The sequence below is a fragment of the Triturus cristatus genome, chromosome 9 (genome assembly GCF_964204655.1).
Source record: "Triturus cristatus chromosome 9, aTriCri1.1, whole genome shotgun sequence".
Classification (NCBI taxonomy): domain Eukaryota; kingdom Metazoa; phylum Chordata; class Amphibia; order Caudata; family Salamandridae; genus Triturus; species Triturus cristatus.
In genome coordinates this window covers 204,664,808-204,684,146 of record NC_140592.1, presented here as the reverse complement: position 1 = coordinate 204,684,146, position 19,339 = coordinate 204,664,808, and positions in this window count along the sequence as shown.

The following is a 19,339-nucleotide window of genomic DNA, read 5'->3' as shown; positions in this document are numbered from 1 at the left end:
GGACCTTTAGTCGTAGCTACAGCCCGAACGGCTGAACAGAATTACGTGAAATTTGGCAGAGAGGTAGCCATAAGGTCAAGGAAGTGCCTTTTGCAGGTCTGGTGTAAATCTGTTCAGTATTTCCTGAGAAAATAGCATTTAAAAGCATATCAATATCTATACGCGTGCACCGTGCGTGCACCCTGCCGTGCCCGCGCGCTATTCTGATTGGTTGTTAGATGTCGGTAAACATTCAAATCGGTTGAAATCAGGAAGTGTCGGCCGCCATTTTGTCTCGCGCAGTCTGAGGGGGTGAAAAAAAAAGGTGGAGAACGTGAAAAGGGCGCAGAGTGGACAGTTCCTGACCCCCTAGCCTTGGTCAGAGGGTCACAGAAGGACCCCCAAGGGAGAAAAAAACAATGATTTTTTTTTTTTTTAAATCGCGAGGTGAGTGCTCCGCGCATGCACGGCACGCACTGCGAACCGTGGGTGCTCGGTGCGCAAAGCGCACCGAGAGCTCACTGCGCGCGCACGGTGCGCGCACCTCGCGATTTAAAAAAAAAATACAAATTTCACGGTGCGCGCACGGTGAAAAACCTGAAAAAAAAAAAATTAATAAATACATAACTTAGCATTTAAAAAAACGTAGAAATTCACTGAAAAAACCATAGGTTTCACACACGTTATAGTTACGAATTAGCATTTAAAAGACCTTGCAAATTCACTTAAAAAACCATAGGTTTCACACATGTTATAGTTAGCTGGACATTTCACTCGTAAAAAACCAATGAAATTCCCCCGTTATAGTTAGTGCAGGCAACTATAACTCACGAGACCCCAATCCTCTGCTGATGACGTCAGATATTACATCACTGATGACATATGTGTCTTTATGAAAAATAAATATTTGTAATATATGCATAGCTACAGATTAATGGAAGAAGACATGGGTAAATAAGTGTCTAAATACAGTGATGTAATATCTGACGTCATCAGCAGAGGATTGCGGTCGCGTGAGTTATAGTTGCCTGCACTAGCTATAACGGGGGAATTTCATTGGTTTTTTACGAGTGAAATGTCCAGCTAACTATAACATGTGTGAAACCTATGGTTTTTTAAGTGAATATATATATACACACATACATATATAAATGCATGTGCATATATATGCCTATGTATATGTGCATATGTGTGCGTGTAGAGAGAGTTAGAGACTGGTAGAGAGGTAGAGGTGTAGAGGTAGAGGTGTAGAGGTAGAGAGGTAGAGATACAGTGGTAGAGAGGTAGAGAGTAGTAGAGAGAGAGATAGAGAGAGGTAGAGAGTAGAGAGTGAGTAATAGGGAGTAGAAAGTGAGTAGTAGAGAGTAGTAGAGAGTAGCAGAGAGAGTAGTACAGAGTGAGTAGTAGAGAGCAGTTGAGTGAGTAGGAGAGAGTGAGTAGTAGAGAGTGAGTAGTAGAGAGTAGTAGAGAGTGTGTAGTAAAGAGTGAGTAGTAGAGAGTAGTAGAGTCATAGAGAGTGATTAGTAGAGAGTAGTAGAGAGTGAGTAGTAGAGAGTGAGTAGTAGAGAGAGAGTAGTAGAGAGTAGTAGAGAGTGAGTAGTAGAGTAGTAGAGAGCAGTCAGTCAGTGTCAGACAGTCAGTGTCAGTCAGTCAGTCAGTGTCAGTCAATCAGTGTCAGTCAGTATCAGTCAATCAGTGTCAGTCAGTGTCAGTCAGTCAGTGTCAGTCAATCAGTGTCAGTCAGTGTCAGTCAGTCAGTCAGTGTCAGTCACTCAGTGTCAGTCAATTAGTGTCAGTCAGTCAGTGTCAGTCAGTGTCAGTGTCAGTCACTGTCAGTGTCAGTCAGTCAGTGTCAGTCAGTGTCAATCAGTCAGTGTCAGTCAGCCAGTGTAAGCCAGTCAGTGTCAGCTAGAGCAGATCCGCTGACCTGGTTCTCTGGCTCTAAAGTAGCTCTGCTGGCCTGGTTCTCTGGCTATAAATCAGCTCTGCTGACCTGGTTCTCTGGCTCTAGAGCAGCTCTGCAGACCTAGTTCTTAGGCTACAGAGCAGCTCTGCTGATCTGGTTCTCTGGCTCTACAACAGCTCTGCTGACCTGGTTCTCTGGCTCTAAAACAGCTCTGCTGACCCGGTTCTATGGCTCTAAAGCAGTTCTGCTGACATGTTTCTCTGGCTCTAGAGCAGCTCTGCTGACCTGGTTCTCTCCCTCTGGAGCAGCTCTGCTGACCTGGTTCCCTCCCTCTAAAGCATCTCTACTGACCTGGTTTCTCTGGATCTACAGCAGCTCTGCTGATCTGGTTCTCTGGCTCTAGCGCAGCTCTGCTGACCTCGTTCTCTGGCTCTAAAGCAGCTCTGCCGACCTGGTTCTATGGCTCTAAAGCAGCTCTGCTGACTTGGTTCTCTGGCTCTAGAGCAGCTCTGCTGACCTGGTTCTCTGGCTCTAAAGCAGCTCTGCTGACCTGGTTCTCTGGCTCTAAAGCAGCTCTGCTGACCTGGTTTCTCTGGCTCTACAGCAGCTCTGCTGATCTGGCTCTCTGGCTCTAGAGCAGCTCTGCTGCACTAGTTCTTAGGCTCTAGAGCAGCTCTGCTGACCTGGTTCTCTGGCTCTACAACAGCTCTGCTGACCTGGTTCTCAGGCTCTAGAGCAGCTCTGCTGACCTGGTTCTCTGGCTCTAAAGCAGCTCTTCTGGCCTGGTTCTCTGGCTCTAAAGCAGCTCTGCTGACCTGGTTCTCTGGCTCTAAAGCAGCTCTGCTGACCTTTTTCTATGGCTCTAAAGCAGCTCTGCTGACCTGGTTCTATGGCTCTAAAGCAGCTCTGCTGACTTGGTTCTCTGGCTCTAGAGCAGCTCTGCTGACCTGGTTCTCTGGCTCTAAAGCAGCTCTGCTGACCTGGTTCTCTGGCTCTAAAGCAGCTCTGCTGACCTGGTTTCTCTGGCTCTACAGCAGCTCTGCTGACCTGGTTCTCTGGCTCTAGAGCAGCTCTGCTGACCTGCTTCTTAGGCTCTAGAGCAGCTCTGCTGACCTGGTTCTCTGGCTCTAAAGCAGTTCTGCTGACCTGGTTCTCTCCCTCTAAAGCAGCTCTGCTGACCTGGTTTATCTGGCTCTACAGCAGCTCAGCTGACCTGGTTCTCGGCCTCTAGAGCAGCTCTGCTGACCTGGGTCTCAGGCTCTAGAGCAGCTCTGCTGACCTGGGTCTCTGGTTCTAGAGCAGCTCTGCTGACCTGCTTCTTAGGCTCTAGAGCAGCTCTGCTGACCTGGCTCTCTGGCTCTACAACGGCTCTACTGACCTGGTTTCTCTGGCTCTACAGCAGCTCTGCTGACCTGGTTCCCTGCGCTCACGATGCACGCACCCGACTTTGCGAAAATATATTTAAAAATAATATAAGTTTATTATAAGTACAAATATATTATTTTTATGAATATCTTAGATAATCTCTTGCCCTAATATGCATATTAAAAACACATACACATCATTTTGGAACATACATTTTTTTTGCCGGAGTCGCGCACCCAGTTCGCCCCAGCACGTTTACGACGTCACGCGGGACACGCCACCGCACAAGCATCTCGTACCGTAATGCGTATGTGTCGCGAATGCATGGGAGCAGTAGTACCGGACTGGTCGCATACCAATCGTGCACATCACGTAATATAAATGTATATGATGTAACTGAAAAACACGCAGCCATCGTACACCATACATGTGGATCGACTTTTCTAAATTGGCGGCTAGAATCCGTGCACCCACCGTGATGTGTAGGCTTTGAGAGCGTGACTCCGAAAAAAAAATTGCTTTTAAAAAAAAATAATAATAATATAAATATATTAAAATACAAAATGAAAACAAAAAAATTAATCAATATTTTTGTTTGAATTTTAAATTTTTTTTTGTGCAATTTTCAGAAAAATATATGTTATTTAATGAATAAAATATTTATCAATAAACAGTTAAAAAACTGTAGAAAATCAGTACAAAAAAATAGGTATAACTACTATCACACTTAAAAATTAGCATTTAAAAAATCTTTGAAGTTCACTGAAAAAACCATAGGTTTCAGAGACGTTATAGTTAGAAATTAGCATTTAAAAAACCTTAGAAATTCACAGAAAAAAACATCGATTTCAGGGGTGTTATAGTTAGCTGGCCATTTCACTCGTACAAAACCATAGAAATTCCTCCGTTATAGTTAGTTCTGCTAACTAGAACTCGCGCGCCCGCAGTGCACTGCTGATGATGTCACATATTGCATCATTCATGACATGGTCAGTGACATCACTGATGACATCTCAAATGACATCACCGATGACATCATCCACGTGACAATCTGATACACCTCATCATACACTAGTATAACCTTTCATCACTCACTGTAAAAAATCAGAGTACCATATTTGAAACCATTGACACACCAATACCAGTTACTACATACCCACTCACTGATTCCTAAGTCTACACATACAACTCCCCATTCAACAACAGAATCATTTATACATGCAGTCACTAATTAATAGAACACTATCAAATGCACTTATACACATATATAAACATTGACACATCAGCAGTCATCTTAGTCGGTTATGCAGTCAACCTACTCACCTCATTAATTCAAACACATAGTAACTCATAGTTAATATGTTAAAAAATCACCATTACAATTATACACTTATTCATATAGTTACTCTCACAATCACTGACTCTTACACATACTTATTTATATACACCAACTCTCACATACAATGCCTTTTATTTTTTTACTTTGTTGAAGATGTGCATCTAAAACATATTCGCTCACCAACACACAAATAAATACACTCAGTCACCCAAACAACTGTTTCCACATGCAGTCTTAAACCTATACACCTAGTCAATCAACCATTCACACATCTATGCATAGAGTTACACACACCCCATCCAACCACACACAAACTCAGTGTCCCATACAAATACTCACCCAACTAATCAATAACTAATATACACACTCATGTAGTTAGTGACCAACTGATGCAGCATGTTATAAAACAACAGAGACAGCGATGCACACATTTACATAGTTTAGTTACTAATCCATGTATTAAGTGAGACACTTTTACTCACTTAAACAGACAGTCAGACAGCTACTAAATCCTCCATCCAGACAGTTATATATCCACTCAATCTTCAATACAGATTGGTACATATATATATAATACATATTTAAATTTCAAACTAAACCACATTCACTGGATGATGTCATCAGTGATGTTATTTGAGATGTCATCAGTGATGTCACTGACTTTGTCATGAATGATGCAATATGTGACATCATCAGCAGAGCATTGCGGGCGCGAGAGTTATAGTTAGCAGAACTAACTATAACGGAGGAATTTCTATGGTTTTGTACGAGTGAAATGGCCAGCTAACTATAACACCCCTGAAACCTATGGTTTTTTCTGTGAATATATATATATTTATTTCCATGGGATTATCACATTTGTTCTATAAGCATCCAGCACTCCAAAAGGTATTGGTCACTCAGTTTTCTTTATTCGTGACAATCACATCATATATATATATCAAAAAAACCCTTTCAAGCATATAGTGACGAATAAATTATGCAAAAAAGAAGCAGAGAACTCTGGGTAGTTCTCAAGTTTAGGTGGTAAGCACCTCCTGTATAGAGCACTCTCAACACCAGCGACACTCTAGATCTGCTCACCTCAAATGTCTGCTTTTCTATCAAAATCTTTAAGCATAGGATTAGCACGGTGCTATCCATGCCGAGATAGAAATGGACAAAGTCTTTTGCCATTTCTACAGCAAAGTCTTTAAGCATAGGACTAGCACAGTGCTGTCCTTGCCGAACTGTAAAATGACAAAAGCCATATATCACACCAGGCACAATATTACAGCTTTGAATTGGTAAAATACCGACCAAGCCAACCTGAAATGAGTAAAAGCAACCCCTGACACCGTGTTTTGCTCTGATTAGAGTTCTTCAGAGAGGTATAGCTTTGTCCAGACACAAGGGAGCACCCAGTATAAGTCAAAAAAATACCCTTTCAGGCATAGAGTGACAAATAAATTATGCAAAAAAGAAGCAGAGAACTCTGGGTAGTTCTCAAATTTAGGTGGAAAGCCGCTTCTGTATAGAGAACTCTCAACACCAGGGACACTCTAGAACTGCTCATCTCAAATGTCTGCATTTCTAGCAAAATTTTTAAGCATAGGATTAGCACAGTGCTATCCACGCCGAGATAAAAATGGACAAAGTCTTTTGCCATTTCTACAGCAAAGTCTTTAAGCATAGGACTAGCACAGTGCTGTCCTTGCCGAGCTGTAAAATGACGAAAGCCATTTATCACTCCAGGCACACTATTACAGCTGTCTATTGGTAAAATACCAACCAAGCCAACCTGAAATTAGTAAAAGCAACCCCTGACACAGTGTTTTGCTCTAATTGGAGCTCTTCAGAGAGGTATAGCTTTGTCCAGACACAAGGGAGCACCCAGTATAAGTCAAAAAAATACCTTTTCAGGCATAGAGTGACAAATAAATTATGCAAAAAGAAGCAGAGAACTCGGGGTAGTTCTCAAGTTTAGGTGGAAAGCAGCTTCTGTATAGAGAACTCTCAACACCAGGGACACTCTAGAACTGCTCATCTCAAATGTCTGCATTTCTAGCAAAATCTTTAAGCATAGGATTAGAACAGTGCTATCCACGCCGAGATAAAAATGGACAAAGCCTTTTGCCATTTCTACAGCAAAGTCTTTAAGCATAGGACTAGCACAGTGCTGTCCTTGCCGAGCTGTAAAATGACGAAAGCCATTTATCACTCCAGGCACACTATTACAGCTGTGAATTGGTAAAATACCAACCAAGCCAACCTGAAATTAGTAAAAGCAACCCCTGACACAGTGTTTCGCTCTAATTAGAGCTCTTCAGAGAGGTATAGCTTTGTCCAGACATAAGGGAGCACCCAGGATAAGTCAAAAAAATACCCTTTCAGGCATAGAGTGACGAATAAATTATGCAAAAAAGAAGCAAAGAACTCTGGGTAGTTCTCAAGTTTAGGTGGAAAGTAGCTCCTGTATAGAGCACTCTCAACACCAGCGACACTCTAGATCTGCTCACCTCAAATGTCTGCTTTTCTATCAAAATCTTTAAGCAATATTTTTATGCTCGATATATTTGACATGATATTTCTGTTGCACAAAATTTCTGTGGTTGATATTCTGTCACTGATCCATGAGGGTTGCAGGCAGTACACTCATTTTATTTTTCACCGTTGGATATAGGGCCAACCTCACCCGAGACCATAGCGGATTCAAAACATCCACACAACATTACATGGTATTTTTTCAATGCATTGAATTAACTGTAAACTCTGGTCAACTAGTCCTCGCCCTCTCAATGCCTGCTGACTACTTTCCAACTTTATTTATTATTATGTAGTTAAAGAAACCTTTACTCAGTAATTAGGGTTTGATACAAAGTCACATGTTAAAGTGCACTGAAAGCTTCACATTCAATCAATAGTAACTCCTTACCTCCAACACTGTACACCAGTTTTCTAGCCAACAATGTAAGACAAAACACAACAAGATGAAGGAAGGATTGCTGAAACTTTTCAACCACTCACCCCCAGTCACAGATCTGGGTTTAATCTATCAATCTTTTGCTCACTATGCTTTCCCAGTTTGGATCCAGCCATATGCAAATCAGTTTTGAGCCTGTTCCTCATGGGAACAGTCCAGCCCAAACTGTCTGACCCTGTCCTCCCTGGTCCGGAAACAAGAATTCGGAGTGCTATCCCAGTGGGGGAAAGATGTTTCATTTTACCAACGTTTTTTGGGGCTGTCACAGCTTGCATCTTTAAAGTGTTGTGTCCCTTGTGTCGATTTTTAATACATAAAAAATGGAGACAACCTATTCAATACTGATGGGGGTACCTTGGCTAGCCCCTTTCTGCAGATGTCTCTCCTTGCCAATAGGAGCAAATAGAACAACAGCTTACTTCTGTCCTTGTTCCGCACATCCATCCATTACCGAACATATTTAAATTGAGGCTTACCTTTTTTTTTTGGCAGAATTTTATATAGCGCGAACTTGACCCGAATCCAATCAGGTGTCAGAGTGCTTTACATAGCACCAGTTACGTTACATGAGGACACACATTCATTTTTTGTTAGGCACGGGGAGATTAAGTGATTTGCCCAGAATCACAGGATGTTCAGCGACATTACCAAGACTCGAACCCAGTTCCCTAGGTTCGAGGTCGAGCGCCCTAGCAGTTAGGCCAACTCATCTCCCCTACCTTGATTTCCAGTTGCAAAATATTTATTATCTTACCTACATTTTCCCAATACATCTGAATCATGGGACACTCCATAATCATGTGGATATCATTTGCCTTATTCATTTCATATTTCATACACTTTGCTCGATTCACTTTCCTCAGCTTAGAAATCCTGTAAGGTGACCGATATGCCCAGTGAAAGGTGAAAAGGTGGTTCCTCTTTAAAATGGCTGATTTGACAGTGCTATGAAGTGTGTGCATTGATGTTTTGCCACAACTCTCTGATCTTGATCGTCAGTAGTTCTCTTCCCCATAGCACCTCCAAGAGCCTGAAATTCCCATCCATAAGGTTCATTAACAGCCAATACCATAGAGAGCCTTCCTCCTTCTTGGATTCAGGCTTAGGCGATAGTACTTCTAGGTCATTGATTATTGTTCTTTACAATTAATACCTTGGGACCAACTCCTAAGTTGCTAGTATTTATACCTGGAAAGATTTCCATCTGTAGCCTTATACAGTTCATAAAAGGATAGAAGTCTTCCATCCTGTATTAGTTGGCTCCATTTGCATATTCCAGCTACTTTAATAGGTGTTGCCCTCCAGCAGCGCCGGATCCTTGTACAGGCAGTTGCAGCCCCAATGCTCCTGCACACAATTTTGGGCAGCCTTAACTGGTGGCTGAGGAACACCTCCTAGGGCCATCAGAGGCCCAAGGCAGCGCTAATCCTCCGGTGCCCTGGCATTGCTGGGGTGGGACTCGATCCCCCAGCGGGCTCCACAAGTGGAGCAGGAAGTGACGTCACCCTCCCTGCACCTCATCAATGCTCCTGTAATCCTGCAGCGCGGGACGCGCGCAGGCGTGCCCGGCACATTCTGGCAGCGCCAGGGAGAGACAGGGCAGGGCCACCCCCTTGGTTTTTGCACCTTGAACACCCTCAGATTTTAAGATTTTCAACTGCTCCCTCTACAATAATAATTTCAAAAGAAAGACTATTGTACTCTTCTGTAATCAAGATGCGGGAGCATATTTGAACTTTGACATTCATTTTACAGAGGCGAGGTCCTCAAAGAAACAAAATAATTTGTCACCTAGATATTAACATTGAGGGGTGAACTGTGTACTGTGGATTATAAGGTCTGGGAGACTAATTGGTGATTTATCAGTGAAGATTAACACATCTCAGGTTCAGCAAAGGCCTTCCTTTTTATTCCTTTTCTCTTTCTTTTTGTGCCTTGCTGCTAATTTTTCCTCCTGTACTTGGAGTTTTGTACCAGCTCAGTATTAGCAACAAGGAAAAGGGGGCATTTTTTAAGGGTACCTTGTGTGGTTGTTCTACTGGGAAAGGGACACTCCCCCAGCCCCAAAACATACAAATTTAGTTGTTATAATGGGCAAGCGGAAGGCCTCCGAGGGCCTAGCTAAAGGCAAATCTTCAAAAATGAGAAAGAGCGCAGCCGAAAATTGCTCTATAGAAGAAATAGATCCCCTGATTGATGAGGTGGAATCAAGGCTAAATAACAAATGAAAATCAATTCATAAGAGCAAAGCAAAAATCACTGCCTTTTATACTAAATGTCCTCCAGGCTCTTAAGTAGAGAGCCTTACAACAAAGGACCTGACAAAAGAAATAATTGAGCCCCCGCCACGTACACCAATTATCATTTCCACCCAACATACGCTCCATAACCAAAGTGAACAAGATGCACGTCAGGAGTAGGCCTGGGCAAAAATTTCGTTCCGTTCGCGGAAATTGCGATAATTTGACATTTTTGCGTTCCGCGGAGAGCGCGAAAATGTCAAAAATTCCGGTTTCCGCAGCTTGGCGATAATTTGTTTCTTGCTCGCGCTGTAAAATGATACATTCTCGCGCGCGCGCGATCGCCTTACCTGAATCCCTGCGTTCGCCGACAAGTTTTCTTGATCCGGTCGCGTTCTCCATGAGATGTTGTATTGTTTTTAGCCATTTGCGCTGTCTCGCGACAGTTCGCGCCCGCAGTGACGTCATGCGTCGCGCGATCACGTCTTTCTTCTCGCGATCATGCACCGCGAGAACAACTCAAAACAAGATGGCCGCGCCCGCAAGCAACCACATGGGTAAGTTGGCGACCCGCAACCATGCAGAAAATCTCGCGAACATGCCGGAAAAAAACTTCCGCATCTTCGCGATATTTCTGCTTGTTTGCGATAATTTTAAACATTCTCGCGATAATTTGCGAAGGTTAATTCCGCAAATTCCGCCCACCCCTAGTCAGGAGCCGAAGACTTGTGATTAGTTGTGCCAAATAGAGCTGAGAGAGGCATAGAGTCCCTGACACCTATTGCATGTTCTAACAGGTATTCACCCCCAGCCTCTGTAACAGTGCCAGACAGCCACACTATGGAAATACCCACACAGTTACCCAATATAAACATACAGGCACAACAACATGACAATATACATGGAAAAGCTAGCGAAACACATGTTCCGCTAAAAGTGCCAGCAATACAGGTCAATCGTTTACAAACTAATGAAAGCACGCCATTGATAGTTGACCTTGTCCAGAAATTAGACACACTAACAAAAGAGGTTGCCAACTTAAAGGTACTTATAGTAACCTAACTAGTTATACTTGTACAGTTCGGGCATTTGCTCCAGATCAGTGGCGTCACTAGGGGGGTGCGGGGGGTGCGGACCGCACCGGGTGACACCATCACATGGGGTGACACCCGGTGACAGTGACTTTAGTCATGCAATATAGCGCTGCTTAGCTGTCAATGCAGCGCTGTTTCTGGCAGGCTAAAGGGCTGGCAGCTCGTAGCTCTCGAGCACTGTTCTCTTCGCTACAACAATGTATCCATGTTAGACACCCCCACCCCCCGGCCCGATACACGAGCGTAGCTGAAGTCAGTCTTTGCCCGGCCAATCATTGCTTGTTGAGGTGTTATAGTCTAAGGTCAGTGGGGGGTGAGAGTCAAATGCGGCGGGGGGGCGGGGTAACGGATTTAGGCTGAGAGCCAGCTCCTCATCGCCGCCGCGGTCGACAGTTGGAACGATGTTGATAGGATCCTGCCCTGGCTGCACGACGTGACTGCAGCCGACAGGGCCGCCGAGCCTGCATGATGATCAGTAAGTGCCAGAGTGAGCACAGACCGTATTTATCCAAAAGTAATTGCAGTAGTAGTTTTTGGCAAGTTTGCCTTGCAATTCAGCGGTAGCAATAAGCAGGAGCAGCCGCAGGGGTACTTGTGCCTTGCTCCTCCCTCCCGCTGTGCTGCTGTCCCCTGGCCCTCTCCTTTCCCCGTGGTTTTGCCCAGCTCATCTGATGGAGTCGCTGGAAACGAAACTTGCCAGTGAGTTCTCGGGAGGACCCGATTTTTGACTGCGCAGTAGGTTCCGGGTGTGTAGTAATCCGCGCAAGTCATTGATAATAGCAGGTGGCAGCACACTTAACCCCGGCCCGGGTTCCCTAGCTTGAGGCGTGTATTTTGAAAACATTTGCGTTTCAAAGTCCGTTAGAGTGATGCTTATCTGCAGCAATAGAAATGAATGCGTGCTTAGTGCTTCCTTTGTCCAAAAACGGAAGGTTCTCGTTCCTGGCTTGTAAATTATGACAGCTGAATTGGTGAAGTGGAACCGTGTTTGCAGAGGCCAGTGTTAATTGTGATGCGCTTTTAAGCTATTGTGAAGCAGCCTTTCGCTTCCCCGCATGATAGGGTGTTTCACAGCTTCATTTTCTCTCGCTTCCTTGCATACAATGTTGCTGTGTTTTTTGCGAGCATGTGCTTAAAAAATAAAGCTTCATGTTTTTAAGCCATTCTGATCATCGAGCCAAACACAGTGTTGTGCAAATTACGATGAAATAACTGGTAACAACTTTAAACTATGCATGTTTGAATGAATATATTGCAAACTTTGGTTGGAAACACTTCTCCTAGATAAACAGACATATTCCATAATACTATTCTGTTGAACTTGAAAGGCTCTCTAGCCCTTCACCAAAGTGCATTATAGCTTATGTATACCACAGGATATCCGCCACCCTCAGCCTGTGCCCCAGCCCGGGCCCCAGTAATTGTTTCTGTCTCCTGGCAACAATAAAACTCATGAACACCTGCTCTGAGTCCGTGAGTAGAGGCTGAGCAGGTGGTGTTTCGGGGTACGCACGGCACACTTCTCTCATACATGCATAGCAGTACCACCGTGACCAGTTCTGCACTGAGAACTGTACATCAGCTGAGAGTGGGGGCGGTGTTTTTCAGTTCCCGCCTAGAGTGGCAAAACACCTAGAAACGGCCCTGACCAACTTTACGCATGCGCAGTCTGTAGACCCCCACCCTCACTTTCTCTCTTTTAGTTATTTGAGAATTGCGGGGTCGAAAAGCGGACAAAAGAAAGTCATTGTGAAAGTGGGCACTTCGCTTTATTGTGGGACAAGCCTTTGGCAAAACAGAGAGACACAGGAATGCCTCCGTGACAGTGTAACCCGATTCCCTTTCCAAAGACAATCATAAACTGGTACAGTAAGCAGAATTGTTTTCCCAAGATGTTTGTGGTGTTGTCACTCATAGGGAATGCCTGGGCAAAAAAAGAACAAACGTGGTTCAAAAACAATGAAAGACACGCAGGAAACTCTGGTAACCAAACTAGCACCGAGCATGATTGAAATACCAGGCCAGACTTTGAGCGAACAAAACATAAAACTCAATGCCCGTGGAAGCCTGCTCAGCATGGATATCGGACTTCCTGTGACTCTCATTTGAATGATATTGCACGAATGAGTTGAAAATACATTTTATAAGTTCTTAAAAACTAATCACATAAGAGATGTCTGACCAAGTAGGGTCTTTACTTGGGAAATAAAAAAAGCTGTAAAACATGGCAATAAGATGAAATAAATTAACCTGCAAGGGCGATTAGTGAATACCAGTATTTTTTCTTAAAGAGTAAGCTATCCAAACTGTACACATTTCCTAGTATTAATTCAGCAATTAAAATGTTGCTGTGTCAGCAAAGTATATATAACAAACACACCCTGGGTCTCAGTTACAGGCTAAACGTTACATCTGCATTCTGACAAAAGGACAGACTACTTGATAAGTACGTCATCAAATTCTCCTGGAAACATATATGAGACAATGAATGTGACCGTCCTCAGAAAGCCATATCCTTGACAGGCAGCCCACCCAAGAGAAGGCAAAAGAAAGAAAAACACCTGAAACCCAGTGGCATGAGCGGGCTGACCCAAAGGCAACTCTTTCTCTCAGTGGCGTCACGCGGGGGGTGCGGACCGCAAGGGTGACACCATGAGTTACCGCACTGGGTGACACCAACCCTAGTGACGCCACTGCTCCAGATGAACCCTGTGCTTGTCATAAGAAGAACCAGATTCACTCCCGAGCTCCTGTATTTAACAACCAGAGACAACAAGATTTAAAATAAGGTGAAACAAAATTGGAGGACCCAAGAACTGATATACAACCACACGGCTCAAGACCAGACTCATTATGTAAAAACACTGAGGATAGGTACGGATGGGAAAATGGAACGAACCGTAGCTATGGAAGAGCAACACCTGCGAGCGGGAATGAGTGGACAGGGGGAGTGAAGAGGGACAGCATCTACAAACATATCCAACCAAATACAAACGGGGGGAGGCATACCTACTGGCACAGAATGGGCAGGGAAAGTACAGCATGGGAGCAGAATCACCATGCTATACATTATATGAGAAATCCACCCATTAGCCATATAGAGCATAGACAGACTTTCACCTCGTGTAGAAAAACTGGTATCCCCAAACAAATAGGCTGGAAAGTGTTTAGAACAAACATCCCCAAGCTTAGTCTCTCTTCATATAGGGAGGACGAAAAGTCATTGAAAAACTAAGTAATACACTGGATCCGACATAAGCCCAACTGCCTATATGTAATACATTCAGATCTACAGCCCTTCATATCATACTCCTTACACTAAAAACAAAAAACATAGCTCATGGATTAGTAGCAATTGATTTGAGAACAGGACCACCTTCCAGCAGCCTGGTGATTTTTAGATTATACAACCCCCGTTGTACAATAGAAGGGAGCCATCAGAAATGTGCCAACCCCAATTTACTATCTAATCCCGATCCTTCGCATAAACACTTGGAGGCAGTCGATTGACAGTCAATGCTGACCCCAAAACTCGACCAAAGTGTGGGGCTCCTTACTTACCTAATGAAGATCCATTCCCAATCTAACATACTATTAAGCAATATGCTATTCAAGTAGATAGAGGTGAAACAGGGGTAGACCCTGTTCCAGATAGCTCCCAACTTTGGAGTGATCCATCACAGCCTCCAGAATTGAGTTTGACATCATGGAACATTGCAGGGCTGAAACAAAAATTAATAGACTGTGAATGGCAGGAGTATATTATTCATAGTGGAATCTGCTTGTTGCAAGAAACTTAGGCATTGGAAACCCCTCACAAGCTTGGGTATAAAACATTTAGGTGCCGATTCCGATCCTGTAAAACCCGAGTACGAATGGTCATATGGAGCGTATTCTCCGTACGACTCGTACCCGGGAAATGCTCCTTACAAACCAGCAAGTACGATTCGTACAGAAATACCATTTCCGTACGATTCGGAAAAAACTACGTGCGACGAAAAAATACCCACAATTCCGATCCGGGACATCGCTTACGTGACGTCCGGACGGAGTCAGGCAGCGTTCTACTGACCAGCAAGTACGATTCGTGCCTACGTCACTCCGCACGTATTATTTTTTAAGGCAGCCAAAAACTCCTGGGAAATTGAGGACGACGCGAAGAAGGAGCAGCGGTACTTGACGGACAGCCATGGACCCCATCCTACGTGTCATGCCGGCCCTCCTAGCCTACGACCTGGTGCACCGAAACCGCAGCGCACGCCGCAGAATGTCAGCACAACACCCAGGGGCAAAGGGGGGGCGAGGGGCAGGAAACATAACCTCTACCGATTTTTAAATATACCATATACTGCCCATACATTACCTCCAGGGTCTGGTCACTTCGGGGGCGTGTCCACCAATCCCCGCCTACGCGTACCCGTCACCACTACAATGGTGGTAGGGGCTGTACCCACGCCCTCAGAGCAGGGGTACGGGCCGTACCACAATTGTAGTGGTGATGTAGGTGTACGCGCCGCACCCATGCCCTCAGTGCGTGTGTACGGCCCGTACCACGCGTACCCCTACATCACCACTACAATGGTGGTACGGGCCGTACCCACGCCCTCAGAGCGGGGTTAAAGGCTGTACCACCATTGTAGTGGTGATGTAGGTGTACGCGCCTTACCCACGCCCTCAGAGCGTGTGTACGGCCCGTACCACTGGTACCCCTACATCACCACTACAATGGTGGTACGGGCCGTACCCACGCCCTCAGAGCAGGGGTACAGGCCGTACCACAATTGTAGTGGTGATGTAGTTGTACGAGCTGTACCCATGCCCTCAGAGCGTGTGTATGCCCCGTACCACGGGTACCCCTACATCACCACTACAATGGTGGTACGGGCCGTACCACGCCCTCAGAGCGTGGGTACGGCCCGTACCACGGGTACCCCTACATCACCACTGCAAAGTGGTACGGGCCGTACCCACGCCCTCAGAGCGTGGGTACGGCCCGTACCACGCGTATCCCTACATCACCACTGCAACGGTGGTACGGGCCGTACCCATGCCCTCAGAGCGTGGGTACGGCCCGTACCACGCGTACCCCTACATCACCACTACAATGGTGGTACGGCCCATACCACCATTGGAGTGGTGATGTAGGGGTACGCGTGGTATGGGCCGTACCCATGCTCTGAGGGCGTGGGTACAGCACATACTCCTAGATCACCACTACAATGGTGGTACGGCCTGTACCCACACTCTGAGGGTGTGGGTATGGCCCGTACCACCATTGTAGTGGTGATGTAGGGGTACCCGTGGTACGGGCCGTACACATGCTCTGAGGGCGTGGATAAGGCATGTACACCTACATCACCACTACAATGGTGGTACAGCCTGTAACCCCGCTCTGAGGGCGTGGGTACGGCCCGTACCACCATTGTAGTGGTGATGTAGGGGTACGCGTGGTACGGGCCGTACACACGCACTGAGGGCGTGGGTACGGTGGGTACTCCTATATCACCACTACAATGGTGGTACGGCCCGTACCCCCGCTCAGAGGGCGTGGGTACGGCCCGTACCACCATTGTAGTGGTGATGTAGGGGTACGCGTGGTACGGGCCGTACACACGCTCTAAGGGCGTGGGTATGGTGCGTACTCCTACATCACCACTACAATGGTGGTACGGGCCGTGCCCACGCCCTCAGAGCGGGGGTACGGACCGCATCACCCGTAGCTCTAGGGCACCAGTACATTAGTGATACAAGGCGTACACACGCCACAAATGTTGGCTTAGGGCCTGATGCAGCATACAACCAGTATATTGGGGTGTGTTCATGGCCAGGACAGCAGTATACAGCACCAAGGGTGCGGGTGGGTGGGTGGGTGTCTGCCTAGGAGTCCCAGTAGTGGACAGAGACATGTGAGGGGTGGGTGCCTATCACTCCCAGCAGTGGACAGAGACATGTGAGGGGTGGGTGCAGAGGAATACCAGCAGTGGACAGAGACATGGGGGTGGGTGCAGCGGACTCCCAGCAGTGGACAGAGACATGTGAGGGGTGGATGCATATCACTCCCAGCAGTGGCCAGAGACATGTGAGGGGTGGGTGCATATCACTCCCAGCAGTGGATTGAGACATGTCAGGGGTGGGTGCAGAGGACTCCCAGCAGTGGACAGAGACATGTGAGGGGTGGGTGCATATCACTTCCAGCAGTGGACAGAGACATGTGAGGGATGGGTGCAGAGGAATACCAGCAGTGGACAGAGACATGTGAGGGGTGGGTGCAGAGGAATACCAGCAGTGGACAGAGACATGTGAGGGGTGGGTGCCTATCACTCCCAGCAGTGGACAGAGACATGTGAGGGGTGGGTGCATATCACTCCCAGCAGTGGCCAGAGACATGTGAGGGGTTGGTGCATATCACTCCCAGCAGTGGACAGAGACATGTGAGGGGTGGGTGCATTTTTACTCCCAGCAGTGGACAGAGACATGTGAGGGGTGGGTGCAGAGGAATACCAGCAGTGGACAGAGTCATGGGGGTGTGTACATCATTATCAGATGAGCACAACTCCATGGGTGTATGTACGCATCCCTAATGTTCGACTATGTTGATAGTGCCATAACAACACATCACTGACAGCAGTGTCCCACTTCCATGAGGATGGATGTCTTTCCCCCACTGCATGACACAATACATGTGGGTGTGAGGACAAATGACACATGCATACCCACCCCTGGCGGATGCAGCACAATACACACACAGAGATCATGCCACAAGACTGTATACTCATGTCAATGCCCACTAAACTAAGAGAGCCAAAGTGAACACACACTGTCACGCACATCCCAGGACTGATAGGAATGTACAGGTGCTGGGACAGCCACCAAGATGTTGCCTCTCATGGAAGGAATAGGGTGGAGTTCCCACAGATACAATGCCCACAATTGTCAGTCAGGTGCCCAAATACCCTGCAGAACAAGTACCAATTGTGTGCTAGGCTGGGATAACACACATGCATGGTGCGGAAAATGGAGAATCTCGCCATTAAGGCATTACAACATACTCAATACACAAGTACAGTGACTAGCAAGGATGGCACAGACAATGCAGCCGGAGACATTGCTGAGCAGGCATGGCCATAGTTGAAGGGATCCATCACCAACAAAAGTGCAACTCCCTGCAGGGAAGATGTCAGGTGCCACAGAGGAAGGAACACTCCTTGGGACAATGTCTCCAAACACAAATAGCACACACGACCAAAGATACTTTGCAGAGACCTTGTGATGGCACGCAGATACCATGGTCCACCCCATGAGCATCAGACTACAACTTTTTCCTGAAACATAACACATTACCACAACCCCAACTCCAGGACCATCAGCACCCACGTCAATACCTGAAATGCAATAGTGTTCAAAGTGAAAAGAAAATGCTTTATTCAGCATTAAATGAAAATGTATAAAAGGACACTATTTACAAAGGCACATGGCCAGTCCAGATCAGAAGTCCTTGGGGGGGACACATGGCCACACGTCTCCCCTAGCTTGCCTGCACATTAGAACCCTCAGGTTCGTCGACTGTGGGGGGGCATCATGTGGGAAAGGACCAGGCACCGCAGGGACAGGAGGTGTAAGGGTAGGTGTGGTGGGTGCAGGGACAGACGCCTCCACCACTGGGGGTGGGGCAGTGCCAAAGGTGGAGGTCAGCTCAGTGCTGCACACTGCTGCCAGGTCGTCCAGCGTATCCCCTGCACCCGAAGAAAACACAGGCTCAAAGGAGGGGGGGTCGGAGGGATGGGGTGCAGCACTACTGGGGAGGGGGTGGAACGGGGGACTCAACTCCCCTACCCGTGGAGTGCCGTTCCCGTTTGCGGGCGGGAGAGCCAGAGGGGCTGAGGCCCAGTACAGCCAAGTAGGCCTCCTTGTCAGGTTGTGTGGTAGGGGAGCCGAGGGGAGTGCCTTTGGAGGGACTGGGTAGTGCGGCATGCGGACTCGGACTGTGGCTGCGTGTATGCTTGTGTGCCCCAGACCCAGTGGGTGTGCCTTCATCCCCCTGAGTGACTATGTCCTGTGTGTGTCATGTGTTCCCATGAGCTTGCTGTTGGTGTTCCGGCAACTGCATCTGCTGTTGCTGCATCCAACATGTGTCTGTGTGTAGATGGAGGAGTGCGCTTGCCCTTACATGGTGGTGTGCTGCCTGTGTCTGGTGGGGTGCGTGCTTGGGAATGTCTGTGTGTGCTTGGGACAGGAATGGGAGTGGGAAGTGTTTGATGATGCAGGGGTAGGGGGGGACAAAGCGCTGCAGGAGACTCACTGCTGCCGTCAGTGAAGAGTCCATGGACCTCAGCAACATCCGTTGGTCAGACATCGCTGATGACATGCCCTCCATGTACAACACCATCTGTGTCATCATTCTGGTGTGGCCATGGAGGACATTCAGCATCGATGTCTGGCCAACCTGCAACTGCC